Source organism: Salvelinus alpinus, chromosome 26, assembly GCF_045679555.1.
Source record: "Salvelinus alpinus chromosome 26, SLU_Salpinus.1, whole genome shotgun sequence".
NCBI lineage: Eukaryota > Metazoa > Chordata > Actinopteri > Salmoniformes > Salmonidae > Salvelinus > Salvelinus alpinus.
The window spans coordinates 32,763,490-32,784,806 of record NC_092111.1 but is presented as its reverse complement, the minus strand read 5'-3'; the positions used below and the strand labels follow the sequence as shown (position 1 = coordinate 32,784,806).

The window sequence follows — 21,317 nt, the reverse complement described above, 5'->3', positions numbered from 1 at the left end:
CGTTAATTGTATTTTATTTATTAACCTTTTATTTTTTAACAGGGTGTTATATTAAGTCTCTTTTTCAAATGAGCTCTGCACAATACAAACACACACGTAAATACAAAACACAATAAAAGTACTAAATTACCTCACTTTGATCATTCCCCACTAATGTTTTACGTTCCCTACAGGGCAACAGGCAAGCCTGAGCCTCCCCTGCAACATGATCCACATCTGTGGAGCATTTAAACTAGTACCGTCTCTCCCTAAATCAGAAGCCACCCTCGGAACCTCTTGCACTATCCAATCTTGTGCGCTTGTACTGTATTCTATGGTGACTGTACCTTATTCTATGGTGACTTTGACCAGTGTGGTCAGATACGTTGGACGTTTCTGCAGGAGCGCTTTGTAAAGTAACAGAAGGGAATACTGCTCTCTTACGTACAGAGGCCCAACCCACCTTTTGATACAATACACAATGGTGAGTTCTAAAACCATCCCTAGTCATTTTTATCTAACTAGGCAAGTCAGTTAAGAACAAACTCTTATATACATTGACTGCCTAGGAACAGCGGGTTAACTGCCTTGTTCAGGGGAACAGCGGGTTAACTGCCTTGTTCAGGGGAACAGCGGGTTAACTGCCTTGTTCAGGGGAACAGCGGGTTAACTGCCTTGTTCAGGGGAACAGCGGGTTAACTGCCTTGTTCAGGGGAACAGCGGGTTAACTGCCTTGTTCAGGGGAACAGCGGGTTAACTGCCTTGTTCAGGGGAACAGCGGGTTAACTGCCTTGTTCAGGGGAACAGTGGGTTAACTGCCTTGTTCAGGGGCAGAACGACAGATTTTTACCTTGTCAGCTCAGGGATTTGATCTTGTAACCTTTCGGTTACTAGTCCAACACTCTAACCACTAGGCTACCTGGGCACAATGGGAAAACAGCATCTAGAGGTTTAGGTGTGGAAGCTTCCGCATGCCAGTAGATTATATCCCGGTAATCTAAAACAGACAAAAGTTGCCTGGACAACTTCCTTTCTATTATCAAAAGACGGACATGCTCTATTTCTGTAAAAATAATCACATTTTGATCATCAATTTCTTTACCAGCTCAGTAACATGCATATTTATCATCTAGCCAGATACCAAGATCAAATTTAATTTGTCACGTGCCAAATACAACAGGTATAGATAGACCTTACTGTGAAATGCTGACTGAAAAGCCCTTAACCAACAATGCAGTTTAACGAAAAATAAGAGTTAAGAAATAATATACTAAATAAACTAAAGTACAAAAATAATTAACGCAATACAATAACGCCGCTATATAGAGGGGGTACCGAGTCGATGTGCGTGTGTACATGTACAGGTTAGTCAGGATATTTACCAGAGGGAACTCGTTTGATTTGTGTTCTGTTCAGGCTAGTCATTTCAAGGTCACTTAAGGCGACGTTATGTGACCTAGACGTTATGGGACCTAGATAATAGCATGGATCTTGTTTTGTTTACATTAAGTATTAACTTAAGATCCAAGAGGGACTTCTGTAAGGCATGACAGTGCCAGAAGCCCTGGAGGCAATGCTGTAATGCACCGTCATGTGTATAATGTCACTGCTACTGCAGAGTATTACTGCCTGTGATCAGTCATCACAGCTAGCTAGAATTCTAATAGCTAGAGGATAATAGCCTGCCTCGGCTTTATTCTCAAAGACATGGATGCGTTCCAAATGGCACCCTATTCCCTTCATTGTGCACTACTTTCGACCAGGGCACACAGAGCAGGAGGACCCATAAGGCCCTGGTCAAAAGTAGTGCACTATAAAGGGGTCAGGGGGCCATTTGGGACACATCCAATGGTTATTGTTAAAAGTGTATGTTCCATTTAGATTTGTGGGCCAATGAGAAATGAAACTGCTGCTGTGTGAATCCTCCTGCATACCAAGGTACACTGTGAACTGAGGAGACCTTTCTGTTTATAAAATGCACTGTGTGTGTGTGTGTGTGTGTGTGTGTGTGTGGCTGACAGCATGTTTATTTTTGTTGCTCTAAAGAATGTATTATTTTCCTGTTACAGTGGGAATGGGGTGGAAGGAGAGGAGGAATATGTCTCCTTCCACCCTGTTGCCTCCTGAATACATTGGTTATCACTAGTCTGTGTCATATACACTGCTGTAGCAAAGAGATTCCCCTTATTCAGGTTCTGAAGGACTTTCCTTTGACTTACTTTTGATTTCGATAAACACTTTCAGGGCTCCCATTGATGTTGAGGCCGACGGTCTCTGACTGTATCTCTGAAGCCTTTATTTCAAGTAGGACATGTAAAAATAGCAGCAAATCAATCCCAAATGTTCCCCGCTCAGGCGCTTTCAGGTCTCAATCTAGGGTAGCAGAAACCAACAGAGATTTGGTGACATGGGACAGTATATCTTCAGCACCGCCTGACTGGCTGACTATGACTGACTGTATGGCTGGCTGACTGACTGACTGTATGGCTGACTGACTGACTGACTGTATGGCTGGCTGACTGACTGACTGTAAGGCTGTATTCCCATTTTCTTCACATCAACTAGAAGTGTGCAATATTTACAAGCATGTCTCTCTGTTTGCCGCTGTCTTTCTGTCTGACACGCACACACACTCTCTCTCTCTCTCTCTCTCTCTCTCTCTCTCTCTCTCTCTCTCCTCTCTCTATTTCAATTGGAAAATAGACTTATGCTTTGGCTATTCTTCAGAATAGTCTCAATTCATAAGAGCTTAGTTATTGAGCTACTATTGTTTAGTAAGCCTTTAGAACTAAAGCTCTTGTCTAAATGCACTGTATTCACACATGAACCATTGTGTAGGTTTATGGTTGTTATGACATTAAAGCTCTACAGCCGAATGACTGGGTCTCTTCCCCTATTCACTTTACTGTAGTAGCGTTCCAAATGGCACCCCAATTCCCTATAGAGTGCACTACTTTGACCAGAGCCCTATGCCATTTGAGACGCACCCTGTGTGTCTGTTGAAGGTGTATCAGCCTGTTGTTGGGCAAGAAGAAGAAGGGTGTACTGGCACGTGAAGTGCAGTCGCAATTATGATGTTTTTGTTTGCTGGTTCCCTCAGGGGGAAGAGGATTAGCTTATTTTAGGTTTGGGTTGTGTGTTCTTTTTCTTCTCCATAAATGAGTGAAGCTAAGCGTTATGCGACAGTATTGTGCTCTCTTAATCCCTCCACTCTTTGACTCCAATTATTGATTTGTAAAAAATATACACTACCGTTCAAAAGTTTGGGGTCACTTAGAAATGTCCTTGTTTTTGAAAGAAAAGCTATTTTTTTTACCATTAAAATAACATCAAATTGATCAGAAATACAGTGTAGACATTGTTAATGTTGTAAATGACTATTGTAGTTGTAAACGGCAGATTTTTTAAATGGAATATCTACATAGGTGTACAGAAGCCCATTATCAGCAACCATCACTCCTGTGTTCCAATGGCACGTTGTGTTAGCTAATCCAAGTTTATCAATTTAAAAGGCTGATTGATCATTAGAAAACCCTTTTGCAATTATGTTAGCACAGCTGAAAACTGTTGTGCTGATTTAAAAGAAGCAATAAAACTGGCCTTCTTTAGACTAGTTGAGTATCTGGAGCATCAGCATTTGTGGGTTCGATTACAGGCTCAAAATAGCCAGAAACAAAGGGCTTGTCCGAGCCAGAACGGCCCATATGGAGGAGCCTATCTCCTGTTGCTGGAGCGTGAGGCAACTTGATCTACAAGTACACCCCCTTGACATGACGCTAGTAATAACTGTACAATAACAAAATAGTTAGGTATAAGCAATGGTTCTATCACATCACCTTCAACCAACCAGCCATGTTAGATCAGAGATTTCTTCAAGGAAGGGAAGAAGGATGTATTGTTAAACATGGCCTGAATCTGAATGGGATGTTAAAAACAAAAATGAGAGATACCACTTCCTCAAATGGCTAAAATTACTCGGCAGACCGCAGAGAAAACCCTGATGCTCGTAGTCTATCGTTACTTACTTATTACTCTATTGCTTAGAGTACATCGGCTATTAGTAGGGCTGTCAGAGTTAATCAGTTAAATTGGTGTAATTTTAGTGCACACTTTTTTACGTGATTAGTCACATTGTCTGAAAGGGTTCAAAATACACTGAAAACAATCAAAATACCTAATATAAACAGTACCAGTTAAAAGTTTGGACACACCTATTCATTCAAGGGATTTTCTTTATTTTTACTATTTTCTACATTGTAGAATAATAATGAAGACATCAAAACTATGAATTAACACATATGGAATCATGTAGTAACCAAAAAAAGTGTTATAAAATATATTTAGATTTGTTTATTTGAGATTCTTCAAAGTAACCACCCTTTGCCTTGGTGACAGCTTTGCACACTTGGCATTCTCTCAACCAGCTTCACCTGGAATGCCTTTCCAACAGTTTTGAAGGAGTTCCCACATATGCTGAGCACTTGTTGCCTGCCTTTCCTTCACTCTGCGGTCCTACTCAACCATCTCAATTGGTTTGAGGACGGGTGATTGTGGAGGCCAGGTCATCTGATGCAGCACTCATCACTCTCCTTCTTGGGCAAATAGCCCTTACACAGCCTGGAGATGTGTTGGGTCATTGTCCTGTTGAAAAACAAATGACAGTCCCACTAAGCGCAAACCAGATGGGATGGCGTATCGCTGTCAGAGCTGTGGTAGCCATGCTGGTTAAGTGTGCCTTGAATTCTAAATAAATCACAGACAGCGTCACCAGCAAAGCACCCCCACACCATCTCACCTCCTCCTCCATGCTTCACGTTGGGAACCACACATGCGGAGATCATCCGTTCACCTACTCTGCGTCTCACAAAGGCATGGCGGTTGCAACCAAAAATCTAATTTGGACTCATCAGACCAAAGGACAGATTTCCACTGGTTTACTGTCCATTGCTCGTGTTTCTTGGCCCAAGCAAGTCTCTTCTTCTTATTGGTGTTCTTTTAGTAGTGGTTTCTTTGCAGCAATTTGACAATGAAGCCCTGATTCACGCAGTTTCTTCTGAACAGTTGTTGAGATGTGTCTGTTTACTTTAACCATGCAAGCATTTCACTACACCCGCAATAACACCTTCTAAACATGTGTATGCGACCAATAAGATTTGATTTGAAGCATTTATTTGGGCTGCAATTTCTGAGGCTGTTAACTCCTCCAATGAACTTATCTTCTGCAGCAGAGGTAACTCTGGGTCTTCCTTTCCTGTGGCAGTCCCCATCAGCCCTTGTTTCATCATAGTGCTTTATGGTTTTATGACTGCACTTGAAAACTTTCAAATTCTTGACATTTTCTGGATTGACTGACCTTCATGTCTTAAAGTAATGATGGACTGTCGTTTCTCTTTGTTTATTTGAGCTGTTCTTGCCATAATATGAACTTAGTCTTTTACCAAATAGGGCTATCTTCTGTATACCACCCCTACCTTATCACAACACAACTGATTGGCTCAAAAGCGTTAAGAAGGAAAGAAATTCCACAAATTAACTTTTAACAAGGCACACTTGTTTATTGAAATGCATTCCAGGTGACTACCTCATGAAGCTGTTTGAGAGAATGCCAAGTGTGTGCAAAGGGTGGCCACTTTGAAGAATCTCAAATATAAAATATATTTTGATTTGAATAACACTTGTTTGGTTTCTACATTATTCCACTATGTTATTTCATAGTTTTGTTGTCTTCACTATTATTCTACAATTTTAGAAAATATAAAAAAGAAAGAAAAACCCTTGAATCAGTAGGTGTGTCCAAACTTTTGGCTGGTACTGTACATCTAAAAACAACAATACCAAGTCAAAACAGGTTGACATTGTGATTTAAAGAAAGTGTGCTTTATCAATTTTCCACATTTTGCTAACCATTACTTTGGACTAAATCAAGACGCCAATATACTTGTAATGCTTTTTGTATAAAAAATCTTAAATTACAGATCAATTTGAGCAAATTCTGAATCATACGGGAATCCACAGAATACAGCCAAATATATAGAAACATCACAATTGGCAGCTAAACAGTGGATTCTACCTGGACAATCAGTCCTATGGACTAACCTACATGGTTTATGCTAGCACTGAGCTGTGTGTGCCAGATAAAGTGAAAGCAGAGGCTGAGGCACCACTGTAGAGAGAGGGTAGTATTGATTTTGCCCTACAGTTACACGCACTGATTACGCAATGTTCAAATGGTGCTGTTGGACAGATTACTTAATGCATTGTTTTTCCCCCCAATGGAACCACTGTTTCATAAGCTGATCCGTGTCATTAAGGGTTTATTAATAGAATATGTTCATTTTTTAAATGTTAAACTGTTTTTTTTCGGCACTCATCAGAAAATCCGCCCACTTATTGAAGCACTGCACTGCAGAGGGAGTGGGATGAGAGAGAGATCATGATCGGTCATGGTCACTCCACTATGGGGGTGGTTTTCTTCTAATGAATGGAGGTTTTTCTGCTGTTGGTCCTTCCTGATATTCCTACGCCTATCCCACCTCTACATACCTCCACCCGTGTCCTCCTGCCCTGAAAGGACAATAGAAATAGTCCCCTGTTCCCATGACTCCCTCCACAGACCAACCAAAAAGCCCCATTCATCCCAGGCCTACTGTAGGTCACGTGAACCGGGAGTGCTTTTGTGTGCTGTGTGGTCCTTCCCCCTCCTCCCACCCTCTCAAAGAAGAATGGTCGAGCCGAGCGTGCATTTACATTTTCCGGGTGGCTCGCCCTCCTTGGAGGTTGCCCTGCAGGAGCAAAAGTCAGCGAGGTTTGATGAATACCCCTCAAGAGGAAGAGTGGGTCAGGAAAGTCACTACCCCATTCCATGTTTCCCCCTCGAGTGCTCATGTTGTTCCTCATCAAGTTGTTCCACCTGATGTTGTTCCTCATCAAGTTGTTCCACCTGATGTTGTTCCACTTGATGGTGTTCCACCTGCTGTTGTGTTGAGACTGAGAGAAACAGAAACACAAGTGCTACTCAAGTCTCTAAAACTGCAATGTACTTTTAAATGACTTGATATTAAACATCTGTGCTATGGTTTTCTCACCTATAGCAACATAGTAGAAAGCACATTTCTATTCTGCTATTATGGCTTTCCTTTGTTTAGAAACGGATGGCACAGGGGTGTTGTGTGTTCAGGGCCTAACCTCAGCAGTGTGGAGACATGGTAGAGTGAGGGGTATTGTGTTTTCAGGGCCTAACTGATCTAGCAGCAGTATGGGGACATGGTAGAGTGAGTTTAATTGAGGTCAAACACATTATAAAGCATTACAGTGAGACTCATAAAATCCAGGCCTCATACAGTAGTCATCTACTGCCTTGGCATCCTCAGGCCCTATGAGGCTAATAAATGCAGTCCTCTTGATAGTATTCAGATGTGTGTAAACCCCATTTTCTACAAGGGCAATATACTGTAGCTCAATGTCTTTTTGTTGTTGAAATATTTAATTATGTCTTTTTTGAGGACCCAGATAAAAAAAATTCCTGACCAGAGTAGGAAAAACTCCAGACCCCCGTGATGAGATCCAGATAGGCCTGGTGGTGGTCGTGCTGTGTGATAAGAGCTCACATTCCATATCCCCGAACTGCTGCTCCTCAAACATGCCGGACCTACTTTCCAAGCCCCTTCACTACTCTCCCAGCTATGTTGATTACACATCACTGTTAGCCAAGAACCACGATAGCCTTGAGTCTTCTGGGAGTATCCCAAATAGCACCCTATTCCCTACATGGTGTATTACTATGACTAGAGCTCCTATGGGCCCTTGTCAAAAGTAGTGCACTATATATGGAATAGGCTACAATTTGGGATGAGCCCTGGAGGCTGGAGTCTTCTGGGGAAACGGTCACTGACAGCATCATTTGGTTGGTTTATCCCCTCCATCTCTCCCTGGATAAGTGGAAATAATTTGGGGTTTAGAAACCACTGTTATCAGAATTGGGTTTGATTTATATACAGTCCATACAATCTTGTTCTGTAGAAGATCAGACCGAGGTCTCTTCCCTAATCCTGTGAAATTGGAGGAGGAAAGTAAGGGTCCTTTTGACAGTGTTCCCTAAAAGGGTCCTTTTGACAGTGTTCCCTAAAGCTAAAAGTGTGAGATCCAGAGTTGCTTTTGATAAAATCCTTGTAATGTCTGTACACGCTACGGGCCGAGGCATTTGGTGTTGCACTCCTTCCCTCTACAAATAAGAGCCGTCCATTTTGCGTTTCAGTAAATGTGGTGAGAATATTATTGTCCCCTCTCCAAGCCCTAGTTGGTTTGTTTCTTTCTCACCTACTCCCTACAAGTCTTTATTGGGTTTGACAGACACTAGTGACTGGTGACTGAGTCAGATTTGCCTCAGTTTCATGCAATAGCGCTCATTGTTCGAGACTAGGGCTGTGGTGGTCAGTGATTGTCAAGCAAGTAACTGTCGGTCTCACGTTAATTAACATAAACACATTTAGCATCTGGCTTCCACACAGCCTACAAGCCACTGATGCAGACCTTTGGAACATCTACATTTTAAAAACTATAATAAATCCATGTAATATAGCCTACACCTTCACAATAAATTCATTATTTATTTTAGACAGGTCTAAAGAAGCATGATATGAAGAAAATGTGGTCTATTTCAGAAGAACAGAATAGCATATGCTCAGTTGTCCTTATGTTAGATCCTGATGTGGCTATGCCAAATGGCTATGGGCTACACTAGTTAATTTAGCAGACAATATTTGAGTTATTAATGTAACTTTAGTTGTTCTACAAACGTTGGGCTATATGTTTAGATTTTTAATACATTTTAAGTCTGCATGATACGACTCTAATGATGATTTGAAAAAAGTTGCTTGAAAGGCATGAGCTCTACTCTGTTTTTTTGCGCAGGCTGTACACACTTCATTAGTCTCTCAATTACGATTTGACAAGCACTTGATAATGCCTAGAATTTCACGGCGGCATCCCCTTTGTGGCCTTAATGCACCCTAAAAAAATCCATGCCTTTGTTGTGCCTTTCTCCCTGAGTGCTGTGCTCTCTCCATCACACGATCAGATCTTTCTCACAGGCTACAAGTGAAGACAGACACATCGGGGACGCAACTGCGCGCTTCCTTATCCAATTCCGAGGTGCATATTGGAAAAATTGTCCACATTCACTTTTCGCCAGCCAACAAGATGAGTAGGCCTAACGAACAGCAAAAGCACTAGCCTATGTCAATCTACTATCCCCCATAGTACAAAAGTGGACCTATTCTGTGCGAGAAATAAATATTCCAAACAGTGGGATGCAATAGATCGCAAATTAATACAACCACTAGCATTAAAAAAAATCATTTTTTTACGCAATGTGGCTGACACAAAAGATCAGAACGTTTAGCTTAAAAATGTATAAACTATTAGTCTGTTTCTTCATATTATAAGCGCAGCAATGCGCACATGGTAGCAGGCTATAAGCGCAAATGTTCCATTAGCTTGAAAACACCATTACCAAAAGTGACTGCAAATGCGATTATGAACGTAATGCTTTTACTATAAAGGTGCATTTTTATGGTGAATTATCTTCCCCAAACTTGAAACTCACGCGCTGCTTATGTATACCAGTTAGACTCTAAACCTCTTGTAAAGCGGATTAATGTGCCACTTTTTGGCCACTTTAGTTGTGATACAAACCTTTTCAAAACATATAGGCCTATGGGCTAGGCTACATGAGGTGTGCAACTATGATTTGAAAAAGTCACAAAAAATGGCTTTCTTATGCTGGGTATCATTCACAAGTGGTAATAAACTCAGCAAAAAAATAAATGTCATCTCACTGTCAACTGCGTTTATTTTCAGCAAACTTTAACGTGTAAATATTTGTATGAACATAAGATTCAACAACTGAGACATAAACAGAACAAGTTCCACAGTCATGTGACTTATAAAAATGGAATAATGTGTCCATGAACAAAGGGGGGGGGTCAAAATCAAAAGTAACAGTACTGCAGTGCATCTCCTCCTCATGGACTGCACCAGATTTTCCAGTTCTTGCTGTGAGATGTTACCCCACTCTTCCACCAAGGCAACTGCAAGTTCCCGACATTTCTGGGGGGAATGGCCCTAGCCCTCACCCTCCGATTCAAAAGGTCCCAGACGTGCTCAATGGCATTGAGATCCGGGCTCTTCGCTGGCCATGGCAGAACACTGACATTCCTGTCTTGCAGGAAATCACGCACAGAACGAGCAGTATGGCTGGTGGCATTGTCATGCTGGAGGGTCATGTCAGGATGAGTCTGCAGGAAGGGTACCACATGAGGGATGAGGATGTCTTTCTTGTAAAGCACAGCGTTGAGATTGCCTGCAATGACAACCGGCTCAGTCCGATGATGCTGTGACACACCGCCCCAGACCATGACAGACCCTCCACCTCCAAATCGATCCCGCTCCAGAGTACAGGCCTCGGTGTAACGCTCATTCCTTCAACGATATACGCGAATCTGACCATCACCCCTGGTGAGACAAAACCAGGACTCGTCAGTGAAGAGCACTTTTTGCCAGTCCTGTCTGGTCCAGCGACGGTGGGTTTGTGCCCATAGACGACGTTGTTGCCGGTGATGTCTGGTGAGGACCTGCCTTACAACAGGCCTACAAGCCCTCAGTCCAGCCTCTCACAGCCTATTGCGGACAGTCTGAGCACTGATGGAGGGATTGTGCGTTCCTGGTGTTACTTGGCAGTTACCATCCTGTACCTGTCCCGCAGGTGTGATGTTCGGATGTGCCGATCCTGTGCAGGTGTTGTTACACGTGGTCTGCCACTGCGAGGACGATCAGCTGTCCGTCCTGTCTCCCTTTAGCGCTGTCTTAGGCGTCTCACAGTACGGACATTGCAATTTATTGCCCTGGCCACATCTGCAGTCCTAATGCCTCCTTACAGCATGCCTAAGACACGTTCACGCAGATGAGCAGGGACCCTGGGCATCTTTCTTTTGTGTTTTTCAGAGTCAGTAGAAAGGCCTCTTTTAGTGTCCTAACTTTTCATAACTGTGACCTTAATTGCCTACCGTCTGTAAGCTGTTAGTGTCTTAACGACTGTTGGGTGCATGTTCATTAATTGTTCATGGTTCATTGAACAAGCATGGGAAACAGTGTTTAAACCCTTTACAATGAAGATCTGTGAAGTTATTTGGATTTCTACGAATTATCTTTGAAAGACAGGGTCCTGAAAAAGGGACGTTTCTTTTTTTGCTGAGTTTATATCATTCACAAGTGATAGGCTAATATTTTCACCCATCAGACTATTCTTGATTTAATCTTGTCTTTACATGTACTAAATTATATATGTGTGACATTTTGTTTTGATTTAGAATGGACCATTATCATGCACCTGTCTTGAAAGGGGCAGCGGGAAAAAATACATGTCATCTATGCCCTTAAAAAGCGGATGGAGGACCGTTTTCCCGTGGTTCATTTACCTGTCAGCCAGGTAGGCAATACTCCTGTTGTAAATATAAGCAATCAGCTTAATATTAGGAAAGTTGAGAAATAAATATAGTAAGCCTATAGGAAGCTGATGGGACCCTCCTTTTTTAGTAGAGGCCATCACTCTGTTTTCTCACGCAATTGCATAGCCTAGAGAAATGTTGCGCGACATGAGCTCATGGGCTCTCATGAAGTGTTTGATTAGATTTTTCAATTACATTTGCATTGATGTCAGAGTAATTAGAGGGACAATAGAGTGCTGAGTACCAGGCAGTTAGCAAGTTTGGTAGGCTACTAATGACCATGAGCAGCATCAGCGCTTGGAGAAGCCTAATTACCTTGACTACGTGGAATTTGACTGTCTTCATGACTCGTGACTGCCGGTGTGGGGCGGTAATACGGTCACCGCAACAGCCCTATTCAAGACACTTGATTTTCACTCTCTCACACACGCACACAAATTTGTGCTTTGGCTGTGTCTTAAGTTAACCCCCTTGCTGTCCATCTGATTGGCCTTCTGCCCACAGTGTCTGTCTGAGTTTTTAAGTTTTATTGTCACGTGCACAAGTACAGTGAAATGCCTTTCTTTCAAGCTCTTTTCCAACAATGCAGTAATCAAAATCAGTAGTAAAAATATTCTACTGTAAAGTATGTGTCTGCGTGTGAGAGACCTGGTCTGTGTTGCCTGATGAGCCCTGCAGCAGAAGGTCACACAGTCAGAGTGACTCACTGAAGCCTGTGAGTCCTGTCTCTCCTGCTCTCGCTCTGCCCCCCCCCCCCCCCCCCCCATTCAATTTCAATTCAAAGGGCTTTATGGGCATGGGAAACATATGTTTACTTTGCAAAAGCAAGTGAACTAGATAATAAACAAGAGTGAAATAAACAATCAAAAGTGAACAGCAAACATTACTCACAAGTTTCAGAAGAATAGACACATTTCAAAGTGATAGGCTAGTACAGTGTTGTAACGATGTGCAAATAGTTCAAGTACAAAAGGGAAAATAAATAAACAATATCTCTCTCTATCCCTACACCCACTCTCTCCCTATCTCCCCCCTCTCTTTCTTTCTTTCTCTCTCTCTCCATCTCCCTACTCCCTCTCTCTCTTTCCCTCTCATCTAACACTCTCTCCATCAGTTCATCATCCTCTGTGACTGTCTGCCAGTAGGAAGGCCTTTCAGTCTACAAACTCCTAATTGAGCTCCACTGTTAAGTTTAAAGCTCATACCCCTGACATCCCTGTTGAGAGATATTGCCTTATGTAATCAGAGATGGCATATTATTTTTAAATCTAAAGGGATCTGGGTTTGAACACTGCACATTTATGTTCTGCTTAGAGAGACAATCTGTGACATCTTATGTAATGTCTGTTTCAGTTGTTGTACACTGCAGGCTCTAAATGTGTCCCAAATTGCACCTTATTTCCTATTTAGTGCACTACTTTTGAACAGGGTCCCTCGGGCACTGTGTAGGGAATAGGGTGCTGTTTGGGATGCAACCTCTGACATTTTTTACATTTATTTAACCTTTATTTAACTAGGCAAGTCAGTTAAAAACTAATTCTTATTTACAATGACAGCCTACCCCGAATTCCCCTAACCCGGACAACGCTGGGCCAATTGTGGGACTCCCAATAACAGATTGGAATCGAACCAGGGTCTGTAGTGATTCCTCTAGTACTGAGATGTAGTTCCATAGACCGCTGCGCCCCCCCGGGAGCCCTCTAAATGCACTGATTTAGCAGTTGGATTATAGAGCATAAAATGTTGCGTTAGGAGGCCCCGTTATGGATTGACTAGAACTACACCGGAAGGATACGCCGACATTTAACACTCATCATAGACCAAAACAATGTTGTGATTGGGTAACTGATGCCTATGTGTAGGCTGGGAGAGTTCCAATGGGAGATGCATCATATCACATCTCATTCTTTAAACAATAACACCCTCAGGTACTAGCTACCATTGTATTATTTTAACAAAGAACATACTAGCTAGTAAAGCCCTTGTTATGTGTGCTGCTTGGCATTTGCAGTTAGAGAACTTTTGTTGTGTGGGCATGTTTCTGCTCTGGAAGCACAGTTCATTTTTTTATCATCTTCCCACAGAGCATCCCTAACCGTGTGACATTCCTTCCCTGTCAAGGACTCTTCTGAGTGGGGACAAGTCCCCCCTATTCTCCCAGGCCCCCCCAAGGCTCCTGCTCGGGAGAGTATGGGGAGGAACAGAACAGTACAGTACATTGCTGTAGGCTAATTGGTTTCCTTAGCATAATCGGCTCATCTCCATGGAGACGACGGCTAACTAGTGCTCTGCGATAGCTCTGTGGTGAGCAGGGAGCAGGCCGTTTTTAGAACTGTCGTGTGGAAAAGTACTTTGGGGAGCGATGAAGTAGTGGTGGTGTACTTAGAAAATAGTTTGGCTCTGTGTTGCTGTGTGCAGCTCTGGCTACGCCCTGAGAGAAGAGTAGCTTTCCATACCCAAATGCTCCAGTGAGATCTTCCAGCTCTTTAAATGAGTTAGCCTGCTAAAACATATGTTATGACAGTAACGCCTCTGGTTTTGTGGTATCTAGAATTGTGTAGCTACACGGTATGTGAATCACGACCGCTCAGTCTTGTCAGTTAGCATAGCAGAAGATTTCCCCCCCGCACGGGAATGCACTGAATGTAGGCCCCAACTGCTGAAACACAAATGACCCAATAAGGTGTAGTGAAATCCCAGCTAACACAGAATGTTCCTGTGACTTTCCCTTATATATTCTCTTTAACTTTTTAACTTTTTACATATAACGCTGCCACAATGTTCTGGGAACCAACATTTGTTAGCTGGGATATATGTGCCTGTCTGACAACCTGTGATCTGTTCTGTCTGGGACAATTGTATAATAACAATTGTAAATGTCAAACAGGTGGTCGTGTTAAATGCTGTGAAATGAGAGATTCTGGTGAAATGTTAGATGTCTTATGAAACACATTATGTGAAACGGCTGAGCTCATTTGCCCTGTTGACCTACCTGCCTCCTCTTCTCTTTCTTTCTCTCCCTTCCTCCATCTCTCTTTCTGCTTAGTCTCTGTGGCCTTGTTGACCTACCTCCCTCATCCTCAATCTCTCTCTCTTCTGCCATCTCTCTCTTTCGCTCTCTTTCGCTCTCCATCACTTTCTCCACCTCTCTCTCTCTCTCTCTCTCTCATTCTCTCTGGTCTCTGTGGCCTTGACAGCTCAGATAATCAGAGAGCCAGATGAGTTAGCTTTGAATCTGATCCCAGGTAAAAATCTGCTAGAAAACAGACTACTATAGTATTTGGCTTTGTGGTAGAGATGAGTAGGGACTCGAGGGAGTTGGGGCCTCACTAACCCTATGGTGGGTTAAACATATGCTGTGTGTCAGACTTCACACACTGACACTGGCCAACTAAGACGTCAGCCCCCGACATTTGTAATGGGTGCAGTGAAGCAGCTGTAAGCACCAGACCTGGGTTCAAGTAGCATTTGTCTTCTTTCAAATACTGTATCTGCGCTTGATTGAGCTTGCCTGGCACAATGGAACCAAAGGAATAGTCTCGAAAGTGCAAACCCCACCACGATACCGTTCCAGGTAGACAATCAAATGCTCAAAGTATTTGTAAAGATTTCAAATACCATTTGAACCCAGGTCTGGTCAGCTTCACTGACACTTCCCAACTAAGACGTCAGTCCCAAAGCTTAGTTCAATGAGGCTGAAATGTTCAGATCCTGTCAGGTTTTGGCTCATTCTCCCACCACCGTGCGAGTTGTGCTTATAGTCTATGGCATCAGTGAGACAATAGGGCAGCCAGAGGTGGAAGTGAGAGCTTGGCTATGTCCCAAATGACACCATATTCTCTATCTAGTGCATTCCTCCTTACTGATGCACTAGAGATGGGCCCTTGTCAAAAGTAGCGCACTACATAGGGAATAGGATGCCGTTTAGGACGAAACCCTTGTGGTATTGGGTAATGGAACATGGCTCCCTCTGCTCAGAGCTCTGACTAAACTATGTTGACCCCACACCAGGGTAATGTTCAGTAGGCAAACACTGTGGAATGTTCCAGATAGAAATGACATGAATAGAGCTGGCGTGATTCCTTATTGTACGTGTTAGAAAGGCATGTTTATTCTAAATAATGTATTTTCTATCTGAACGTTCCCCGACTGTTGTGCCCAGCGGAATGCTGACCAGTACATGTAGTAGTACAGTATAGCTGTGGGACACAATGTTTTTCAGGTTGAGGTAACTTCCTGTGAGCAAGGCGTATAGTCTGTTTCTCCAACGGTTGTCTCATCTTTTAATTTTTCTGCTTTTTTTCACCGTTCTATTTTGCTACAGACCTGTTTCCTCTTCTCTAGACACGCCTACTTCCTCCTTCTGTTAACCTCTCTCTCTCTTTTGTTTTTTTCTGTCTCTGTGCCCAAGGAGAGGCACGGTGAAGTTTAGTTTGAAACCCTTGTTCTTGTGACTGCTGAACCTCGAAGGATGCTTATTGTATTTGTGGCTAGCTAGTGTTAGTGGAGATTTTGTTTATTTTAGTTTTGTTGTGGATTTGAAAGAAGACGTGTTGGAGGGTGGACCCGCGGGTTGAACTCGCTACCTGCTTGTCGTCAAGGTTTCCGGGTGAGTCCCCGGTCTTCTCTTCTTGTTGTGTACTCACTGCTCAGGCTGGAGTAGAGTGCGTTGGGCCGAAGGGTGCGGCCCTCATTTTAAGGCCCTCCTCCTCTGCCCTCCTCACCCCCTGTGCCCTCTAACCCCCCTGGGCACTGACCCTATTCAGACTACAGAATTATAATTATTATCAATCACAGTACCAGGACAGCCATTCTGAGTGTACCCATGAGTTTACCAGTTTGGTTTCCCCTGAGCTATGAAATAGATTGTTATTATAATCTCTGCACAGGGGGATTTAGTTGTGAGGAAACTGAGTGAGATGGAGTTTCACCACCTAAAGGATGACAGACCTCATACTGTTGGAATTCAATAAATGTTTACAGCATTGGCTGTGCAGCTCATTAGATATGGATTTGGCTGTTATAGTTGTTTAGTCACACCTCTGGATTGACGCAGACGTTTTCTATGACTCATTTATTTTATTCAGGATGGTGACAACGAAATGTATACTGTTGCTGACTCACTTTGTTATTGGTGAACCCCTTTGGTTTCACCACTTGGGTTCACTGTTTTTATGACACTACCCCCCCATACCTGTAAGACCTTGACTGCATCCCAAATGGCACCCTATTCCCTACCAAATGGCACCCTATTCCCTACATAGTGCACTACCTTTGACCAGAGCCGTATGGGCAGTATAGAGGGAGTAGGGTAATATTTGGGATGCAAATATCACCCTGCAGCATGCATCGCTCCGTTTCACACATATCTACACTGCTTCCAGGAGTGTACAGTTCATACATACACAATGTTCGTCTATTTAATAAACACAAGTTTAGAGAATTACTGTCCCCTCAGCAGGCGTGTTGTGTGCCTCGGCTGAGTTAATACAGTGCTGTGAGAGCTGTTGTCGGCCCTTTGGCACAGACTACTGACAGGATATCCTGCTTGCTGCACCAGAAACAAGGGCATGTTTGTGAAACAAAGTGGCCTGTTGAGACAGAGACAGTTACTAGTAGTTGTAGTACTGTAGCAACCTGCTGAGACAGACAGTAGTAGTAGTCTGCTGAGACAGTAGTAGTAGTAGTAGTAGTAGCAACCTGTTGAGACAGAGACAGTTACTAGTAGTTGTAGTACTGTAGCAACCTGCTGAGACAGTAGTAGTCTGCTGAGACAGTAGTAGTAGTAACCTGCTGAGACAGTAGTAGTAGCAACCTGCTGAGACAGACAGTAGTAGTAGTCTGCTGAGACAGTAGTAGTCTGCTGAGACAGTAGTAGTAGTAACCTGCTGAGACAGTAGTAGTAGTAGTAGTAACCTGCTGAGACAGTAGTAGTAGTAGTAGTAGTAGTAGTAGTAGTAGTAGTAGTAGTAGTAGTAGTAGTAGTAGTAACCTGCTGAGACAGTAGTAGTAGTAGTAGTAGTAGTAGTAGTGGTAGTAGTAACCTGCTGAGACAGTGGTAGTAGTAGTAGTAACCTGCTGAGACAGTAGTAGTAGGAACCTGCTGAGACAGTAGTAGTAGTAGTAGTAGTAGTAGTAGTAGTAGTAGTAGTAGTAGTAGTAGTAACCTGCTGAGACAGTAGTAGTAGGAACCTGCTGAGACAGTAGTAGTAGTAGTAGGAACCTGCTGAGATAGTAGTAGTAGTAGTAGTAGTAACCTGCTGAGACAGTAGTAGTAGTAGTAGGAACCTGCTGAGACAGTAGTAGTAGTAGTAGTAACCTGCTGAGACAGTAGTAGTAGTAGTAGTAACCTGCTGAGACAGTAGTAGTAGTAGTAGGAACCTGCTGAGACAGTAGTAGTAGTAGTAGGAACCTGCTGCGACAGTAGTAGTAGTAGTAGTAACCTAGCTTAGACAGTAGCTAGTAGTAGTAGTAGTAGTAACCTGCTGAGACAGTAGTAGTAGTAGTAGTAGTAGTAGTAACCTGCTGAGACAGTAGTAGTAGTAGTAGGAACCTGCTGAGACAGTAGTAGTAGTAGTAGTAGGAACCTGCTGAGACAGTAGTAGTAGTAGTAGTAGGAACCTGCTGCGACAGTAGTAGTAGTAGTAGTAACCTGCTGAGACAGTAGTAGTAGTAGTAGTAACCTGCTGAGACATTAGTAGTAGTAGTAGTAACCTGCTGAGACATTAGTAGTAGTAGTAGTAACCTGCTGAGACAGTAGTAGTAGTAGTAGTAACCTGCTGAGACAGTAGTAGTAGTAGTAGTAACCTGCTGAGACAGTAGTAGTAGTAGTAGGAACCTGCTGAGACAGTAGTAGTAGTAGTAGGAACCTGCTGCGACAGTAGTAGTAGTAGTAGTAACCTGCTGAGACATTAGTAGTAGTAGTAGTAACCTGCTGAGACAGTAGTAGTAGTAGTAGTAGTAGTAGTAGTAACCTGCTGAGACAGTAGTAGTAGTAGTAGTAGTAGTAACCTGCTGAGGTAGTAGTAGTAGTAGTAGTAACCTGCTGAGACAGTAGTAGTAGTAGTAGTAGTAACCTGCTGAGACAGTAGTAGTAGTAGTAGTAGGAACCTGCTGCGACAGTAGTAGTAGTAGTAGTAACCTGCTGAGACAGTAGTAGTAGTAACCTGCTGAGACATTAGTAGTAGTAGTAGTAACCTGCTGAGACATTAGTAGTAGTAGTAGTAACCTGCTGAGACATTAGTAGTAGTAGTAGTAACCTGCTGAGACAGTAGTGGTAGTAGTAACCTGCTGAGACAGTAGTAGTAACTTGCTGAGTCGGTAGTAGTAGTAACCTGCTGAGACAGTAGTAGTAGTAGTAGTAGTAGTAACCTGCTGAGACAGTAGTAGTAGTAGTAGTAACCTGCTGAGATAGTAGTAGTAGTAGTAGTAGTAGTAGTAGTAGTAGTAGTAACCTGCTGAGACAGTAGTAGTAACCTGCTGAGACAGTAGTAGTAGTAGTAGTAGTAGTAGAATCCTGCTGAGACAGTAGTAGTAACCTGCTGAGACAGTAGTAGTAGTAGTAGTAGTAGTAGTAGTAGTAGTAGTAGTAGTAACCTGCTGAGACAGTAGTAGTAACCTGCTGAGACAGTAGTAGTCGTTGTAACCTGCTGAGACAGGATTAGTAGTAGTAGTAGTAACCTGCTGAGACAGTAGTAGTAGTAGTAGTAGTAGTAACCTGCTGAGACAGTAGTAGTAGTAGTAGTAACCTGCTGAGACAGTAGTAGTAGTAGTAGTAGTAGTAGTAACCTGCTGAGACAGTAGTAGTAGTAGTAGTAACCTGCTGAGACATTAGTAGTAGTAGTAACCTGCTGAGACAGTAGTAGTAGTAGTAACCTGCTGAGACAGTAGTAGTAACCTGCTGAGACAGTAGTAGTAACCTGCTGAGACAGTAGTAGTAGTAGTAGTAGTAACCTGCTGAGACAGTAGTAGTAGTAGTAGTAGTAACCTGCTGAGACAGTAGTAGTAGTAGTAACCTGCTGAGACAGTAGTAGTAACCTGCTGAGGCAGTAGTAGTAGTAGTAACCTGCTGAGACAGTAGTAGTAACCTGCTGAGACAGTAGTAGTAACCTGCTGAGACAGTAGTAGTAGTAGTAGTAGTAACCTGCTGAGACAGTAGTAGTAGTAGTAGTAACCTGCTGAGACAGTAGTAGTAGTAGTAACCTGCTGAGACAGTAGTAGTAGTAGTAACCTGCTGAGACAGTAGTAGTAACCTCCTGAGACAGTAGTGGTAGTAGTAGTAGTAGTAACCTGCTGAGACAGTAGTAGTAGTAGTAACCTGCTGAGACAGTAGTAGTAACCTGCTGAGACAGTAGTAGTAGTAGTAACCTGCTGAGACAGTAGTAGTAGTAGTAGTAACCTGCTGAGACAGTCGTAGTAGTAGTAGTAGTAGTAGTAACCTGATGAGACAGTCGTAGTAGTAGTAGTAGTAGTAGTAACCTGATGAGACAGTCGTAGTAGTAGTAGTAGTAGTAGTAACCTGCTGAGACAGTCGTAGTAGTAGTAGTAGTAGTAGTAACCTGATGAGACAGTCGTAGTAGTAGTAGTAGTAGTAGTAACCTGCTGAGACAGTAGTAGTAGTAGTAACCTGCTGCGGCAGTAGTAGTAGTAGTAGTAACCTGCTGCGACAGTAGTAGTAGTAGTAGTAACCTGCTGCGACAGTAGTAGTAGTAGTAGTAGTAGTAACCTGCTGAGACAGTAGTAGTAATAGTAGTAGTAGTAACCTGCTGCGACAGTAGTAGTAGTAGTAGTAGTAGTAGTAGTAGTAACCTGCTGCGACAGTAGTAGTAGTAGTAGTAGTAGTAGTAACCTGCTGAGACATTAGTAGTAGTAGTAGTAGTAACCTGCTGAGACATTAGTAGTAGTAGTAGTAACCTGCTGAGACATTAGTAGTAGTAGTAGTAACCTGCTGAGACAGTAGTAGTAGTAGTAGTAACCTGCTAGGACAGTAGTAGTAGTAGTAACCTGCTGAGACAGTAGTAGTAGTAGTAGTAACATGATGAGACAGTAGTAGTAACCTGCTGAGACAGTAGTAGTAGAATCCTGCTGAGACAGTAGTAGTAGTAGTAGTAGTAACCTGCTGAGACAGTAGTAGTAGTAGTAGTAGTAGTAGTAGTAGTAGTAGTAGTAGTAACCTGCTGAGACAGTAGTAGTAACCTGCTGAGACAGTAGTAGTCGTTGTAACCTGCTGAGACAGGATTAGTAGTAGTAGTAGTAACCTGCTGAGACAGTAGTAGTAGTAGTAGTAGTAACCTGCTGAGACAGTAGTAGTAGTAGTAGTAACCTGCTGAGACAGTAGTAGTAGTAGTAGTAGTAACCTGCTGAGACAGTAGTAGTAGTAGTAGTAACCTGCTGAGACAGTAGTAGTAGTAGTAACCTGCTGAGACAGTAGTAGTAGTAGTAGTAGTAGTAGTAACCTGCTGAGACAGTAGTAGTAGTAGTAGTAACCTGCTGAGACAGTAGTAGTAGTAACCTCCTGAGACAGTAGTGGTAGTAGTAGTAGTAGTAACCTGCTGAGACAGTAGTAGTAGTAGTAACCTGCTGAGACAGTAGTAGTAGTAACCTGCTGAGACAGTAGTAGTAGTAGTAACCTGCTGAGACAGTAGTGGTAGTAGTAACCTGCTGAGACAGTAGTAGTAGTAGTAGTAGTAGTAGTAGTAGTAACCTGATGAGACAGTCGTAGTAGTAGTAGTAGTAACCTGCTGAGACAGTAGTAGTAGTAGTAGTAGTAGTAACCTGCTGCGACAGTAGTAGTAGTAGTAGTAGTAGTAGTAGTAACCTGCTGCGACAGTAGTA

The 21,317-nt window shown here is 42.8% G+C and overlaps 1 protein-coding gene across 8 annotated transcripts in view; it reads left to right on the top strand.

Annotated features, from left to right (window-relative positions):
* LOC139555205 (engulfment and cell motility protein 1-like) overlaps positions 1–21,317 on the top strand; it is a 177,275-nt gene that overhangs the window by 16,487 nt on the left and 139,471 nt on the right. For 3 of the 8 annotated variants that reach the window (XM_071368813.1, XM_071368808.1, XM_071368804.1), the window contains exon 1: positions 15,928–16,092. The exons of 3 other annotated variants lie outside the window; for them this stretch is intronic. The gene's annotated coding sequence lies outside the window, so the exon portion shown is untranslated. Of the gene's footprint in view, positions 1–11,352; positions 11,465–15,924; positions 16,093–21,317 lie in introns of those variants that run through there. 2 more of the 8 variants (XM_071368806.1, XM_071368809.1) reach the window with 2 other exon arrangements.